We start from the raw sequence: 5,302 nt of genomic DNA, 5'->3' as shown, positions 1-5,302 counted from the left end.
ATGAGGAAATTGGTTGGCTTGCCCTTCAGTTTAAGGACAATCCTTCTCATCTTTTTCCATTGTGATGGGTAGTGTCTTTGGTTTAGGTGGGTCTCTATAACCCAGTTCTGGCCAATGGACTGCCTGAGGAAGTGACATATATATATCCTCAGGCTTGGCTTTAATGGAGTCTATGGCCTTCCATGTTTATTTCCCCTTCTTTTAGTGAGGTCAGGCAACAATGGTGGGGCTATAAGAGATGGCACTGGCTGCTCTTCCCCAAGGTCCTGAATTCAATTCCCAGCAACCACATGGTGGTTCATAACCATTTATAATGAGATTTGGTGCCCTCTTCTGGTGTGCAGGCACACATGCAGACAGGGCATTGTATACATAATAAATAAATCTTTTAAAAAAATTGAATAACATAGGAAGTAAGAATTGTAGACCCCCTTTCCTTTTGGTGGCTGCAGGACAGCGGTACAGATTTCCAAGAAGAGGAAGTGTGTGGTTGATGGCATCTTCAAAGCTAACCTGAATGAGTTCCTCACTCAGGAGCTGGCTGAAGATGGCTACTCTGGAGTTGGTGTCCGAGTTACACCACCAGAACAGAAATCATTATTTTAGCTCCCAGAACACAGAATGTTCTTGGGGAGAAGGGTCGTCAGATCAGAGAGCCAACTACAACGGTCCGGAAGAGGTTCGGCTTCCCTGAAGTCAGCATAGAGCTTTTTGCAGAGAAGGTGGCCCCAAGAGGTCTGTGTCAATGCCCAGGCAGAGTCTTTATGTTACTAACTCCTAGGAGGGCTTGCTGTGCGAAGGGCCTGCTATGGCATGCTTCGGTTCATTATGGAGAGTGGGGCCAAAGCTGCGAGACAGAGGGCCAAGTCTGTGAAGTTTGTGGATGGTCTTACAGTTCACAGTGGAGATCCTGTTAACTACTATGTTGACACTGCCGTGTGGCACGTGCTCCTCAGACAGGGTGTGCTGGGCATCAAAGTGAAGATCCTGCTACCCTGGGACTCAAAGGGTTAAGATTGGCCCCAAGAGGCCTCTGCCTGATCACGTGAACATCATGGAATCTGGTCCACACACCCCCCCCCCCCATCTCAGAACAGAAGAGTGGCAAGCCAGAGCCACCTGTCACGCCCCAGCTGGTGCCTATGGCATAACGGTCTTGGCAGCTGTATCTGGAGGCCGGATGTGATTGTCCTGTAAAGACGTTCAATAAAATCTTGCACAAAGGCAGAAAGACTGATGAGATTGTGTCCAGTGTTTAGCTGAGTTTTGTTGGCCTACGGAGCACTGCTTATCCTGTTGGTTTAAGCTGGAAGGGCTGAGCAGAGCTGACCAGAGAAGTCATGGGTCAGTGAAAGCTGGTGACTACAGGCCAGCATCTTGACCCCGTGTTGAACTTTTCAGGGTTAGAAGAGCATCAGGTGCTCGTGGTGGAACCTAGGTCCTTGCATGGAGCAAGTGTATGCGTTGTATTGAGCTATGCCACAGCCTGGAGTGTGGCTTTGCCCCCTAGAATGTACAGATGCTCCGGGGGAAGATGCTTTCTATGAAAGCCTGTGCACCATGGTCCGTGCTCTCTCCTGCACGGAGAGAGTAAATTGGCCTCTATTTTGCCATGCTGTGCTGTTTCAGTCTCAGCACCCCTAAATAAAAGGGAATCTTGGGTGTCATTGAGCTTAAAGCTCAGAATGTAAAGTTGTCGTTAGAATCCATATTTTTCTAAGTCCTGTACTTATCCATTATGTTTTGGAAAATTCAGAAATTATCTAGCTTATGTGCCATAATGTTGGAGGTGTGGAGGTGTTTACTACTGATGTGTGCTTTCTTGGGGGAATTAAAGTTATCTTTGGAAAGAAAAAAAAGGTTGCAAACCCAAGTCCCTACATGGAGCTGCCTGCTTAGGGTGAAGGAATGTCCTCCTCTAACTGCTCTATAGATGAAAGGTAGGCCTGCTGGGTTAGAGGGATATACCTGCTGGGATTTCCTTTTTACCTAGTGTCCATGTGAGGAAGTTATATTACTCAAGTTGTTTAGAGACTCAGCATCAAGCCCCCACTCTGGCTGGGCGTGGCACACATCTATAATCCCAGCACTCAGGAGGCAGAGGCAGACGGATCTCTGAGTTCGAGGCCAGCCTGGACTACAGAGTAAGTCCCAGGACAGCCAGGGCTACACAGAGAAACCTTGTCTCACCCCCTCCCAAAAAGCCACTCTGAAGTAGAATGGAAGTGAAGCAATGTGATTTACCAGAACATACTGCTTTGTACTTTGACAATAAGTCAAAAATTTCAAAGAACTCCAGTCATACCTCCGCATTTGCAGAGTCACAGAATGGCTAAAGAGGAAGAAAAAAATCTGTCTACACCATTAAGCAATTGATTTTTCATCTGCATCAGGAAGCAATTTGCTAAGCAAAGTGGGAGATTGTCATTTAAAATTTGCTTTTCTGTGTCAATTCCACGGATCCTCTCCAAATGCCTTTAACTCTGCTGCTCCTTTCTCCTTAGGCCAATTACAATGTGTTTTTAAGTGAACACAGTGGGACAAATCTGATTAAAGATGTCTCTTTGCTGTGTCAGTTCTGGGAACTGCAGGCTCCTTTGATGGCTCTGAAGAAGTGTGGCCTAAGTTCCCTCTGCTTGGAGTCAGGTTTTGTGTGTGTGTGTGCGTGCATGTGCGTGCGTGCGTGTGTGCGTGTGTGTCTTACGTTTGCTTTCAATTCGCTCCATGAGCTTTAACTGAAGCCCGTCAGATCCAAGGCACTGACAAGCTGCTGAAGGCCTATGGGTTGAGTTTGCCCAGGAACTCAGATAAGGGTGAATTATTTATCTCCAACAGCCTCTACTACTCTGAGATAAAACTCCCGTGTCTCCTTCACAGGCCATGTTTTTTTTTTTTTTTTTTTTTTTTTTTTCCCTGTCTTAATTTGGATTTTCAAAACAGGTGGACTTGGAGCAAAGCTGATATAGCTGTGCTGGAATCTTTCTTAGGTGAACCATTCCTATGATTTCTGGAATAACCATATTTTGTCTAGCTTGAATTAATTCACCCCAAGGGCTTAAGGTTTAGAAAATTCTCTTCCTCACTCATTTGCACTTACATAAATTAGTGTGAAACAGGATGTATTAAAGCTTGCTTTGAGTTACTGAGATGGTAAAATTCAGTGGCATTATATCATGGTGGATATACCATATAAAATTTTTTGTTCATCTTTATATTGCCTGTAGCCTTGAACGTAAGGAAAAATACTTATTCTTGATTCTAGAAGATCTCAGTATTCATTTAATAAAAAGAAGGGCATACATTACACCTTGCCACCCAATAACCACTGACTTAAAATATAATAGGATAACCAATTACTTTAGCACAAGGAAGTTATCGCGGCTGTGATAAGAGACTGAACTAGGTCAGGCGTGGTCCTCTTTACGTTGCTCAAGAACAGAAGGAGGATTAAAAATGTATGCGTTACCTCCTAGAAACCGCGATCTGGGGCAGAAATGTAATAAAATACCTGCTCTCTTGTGTCGTCCCGTGCTGCTCGGTGCCTCCCACTTTGTGAGAGCATTAGCACAACACCTTTGCAAGCGCTAGAAACCATTAGCAACGATGAAGATTTACAGCCACCAAGAAAAGTTTTGCTGAAAATCCAGAGGCAGCTGGTGTAGAAAGGTAATGTTAAAACAAGAACCAAATAGAATTGTATTTACTATGCTCCACACATTCAAACATATTATATAAATGCCTTTTTGGTAAAATTGTTTGAAAACCATAGGATGGTTACTGTATAAATTATTCCAGCAGGCAAAACTACCCAATTTTCTTTTTTTTTTTTCCTAAAAGAGCTTTACTGAGTTTGGAAAGGACACTTGTTAATGTTTCTTTAACCTTTTAGATATTTCTCAGTCCCTTATTTATCTTTTGAAGAATGGTTTTAAAGCTCATTTATTTCTGTAATGTTCAATGTTGAAAAAATAACATTAGAGAGCTGTTTAGTAGTGTTGTGAATTTCTTATCTGTAAATGTTAAGACATTATGTCTGAAGTTTGCTGGTCTAAATGGGGCTGTCCTATGGCGAAGCTGTGCTCATTGTCAGCGACTTCGTTTCCTTTCTCTTTCCATTGATGGCCTCTCAGTGCTCAATAGTGAAGCTCAGGGCACCGTACATAGTCTCCAAACTTCCGTTTGTCTGGTTGAGCTAAACTTCTACTGAGAACTGAGACATGAGTGGGAAAAAATGCCCATCCATAGTTTATAATAATAGAACATACACAAACACTTTTTAATTTTTAAATTCTTTGTACGTATATGTTGCATACATGAGTGTGTGGCATGTGTGTGCAGGTGTGCCTGTGGAGGCCAAAGGTCAATACTGGATGTCTTCTATCAATCTTTACCATATTCTCTGAGACAGGACCGCTCTCTGAGCTTCACCCTAACTGACTGGAAAGACTGTTTGCCAGTGAGCACGGCATCATCCCCCACAGTTTCCATTCTCTGCCTCTTAGTGCTGGGGTTACAGGTGCATAGCTCAATGCCTGGCTTTATGCATGACAGCTGGGGTTGAACCCTAACTCTAACCCCAGCCCTAACCCTAACCCTAGCCCTAACCAACCCTAAACCTAACCCTAACCCTAAGCCTAACCCTAACCCTAAGCCTAAGCCTAAGCCTAACCCTAACCCTAGCCCTAACCAACCCTAACCCTAACCCTAACCCTAAGCTAAGCCCTAAGCCTAAGCCTAACCCTAGCCTTAGCCCTAACCAACCCTAACCCTAACCCTAACCCTAACCCTAACCCTAACCTTAAGCCTAACCCTAACCCTAGCCCTAACCCTAACCCTAACCCTAACCCTAAGTGAACTGTGTGGTTTTCTTTTTCCTTCTCTCTTTTGGCACTACTGGGGGTTGAACCCAGGGCGGCCTCATGTGTTAGGCAGACACTCTTTCCTCTGAGATATGTCTTAGTCCTATGTAAATAAAGTTCTTAAACTCCTCAGGTACAACTCTTGGTGGAAAACCACCAAAGCATCTGCCATACCAAAAAAAGCAGAGCCTCGTAGCTTCTAATTGTTGAAAACAGATCAGCAGAGCTGAATTGACAAGTAAATTTCGGTTGTTTTCAGACAGAGCCTTATGCTGTACTTTAGGTTGGCCTAGAACTCACTATGTGGTCTAGGCTGTCTTTGAACTTGAGATGCTTTTGTTGCCTCAGCTTTCTGAGTGCTCAGCTGCAGACAGGTAATTTCCGTGTTGTCCTCTGCCATGCCTTCTTAAAAGGAGCACGAAGTCTTTGTTCTTTTCAAAGAT

The 5,302-nt window shown here is 44.0% G+C and overlaps 1 pseudogene; it reads left to right on the top strand.

The window, feature by feature from the left end:
• On the top strand, positions 1 to 1,151 carry LOC127187090 (40S ribosomal protein S3-like; annotated as a pseudogene).
• The last annotated feature ends 4,151 nt before the right edge of the window (positions 1,152 to 5,302 follow it).

Source organism: Acomys russatus, chromosome 3 (genome assembly GCF_903995435.1).
Source record: "Acomys russatus chromosome 3, mAcoRus1.1, whole genome shotgun sequence".
In the NCBI taxonomy this organism is placed as follows: domain Eukaryota; kingdom Metazoa; phylum Chordata; class Mammalia; order Rodentia; family Muridae; genus Acomys; species Acomys russatus.
This window is presented reverse-complemented; position numbering and strand designations above follow the sequence as displayed.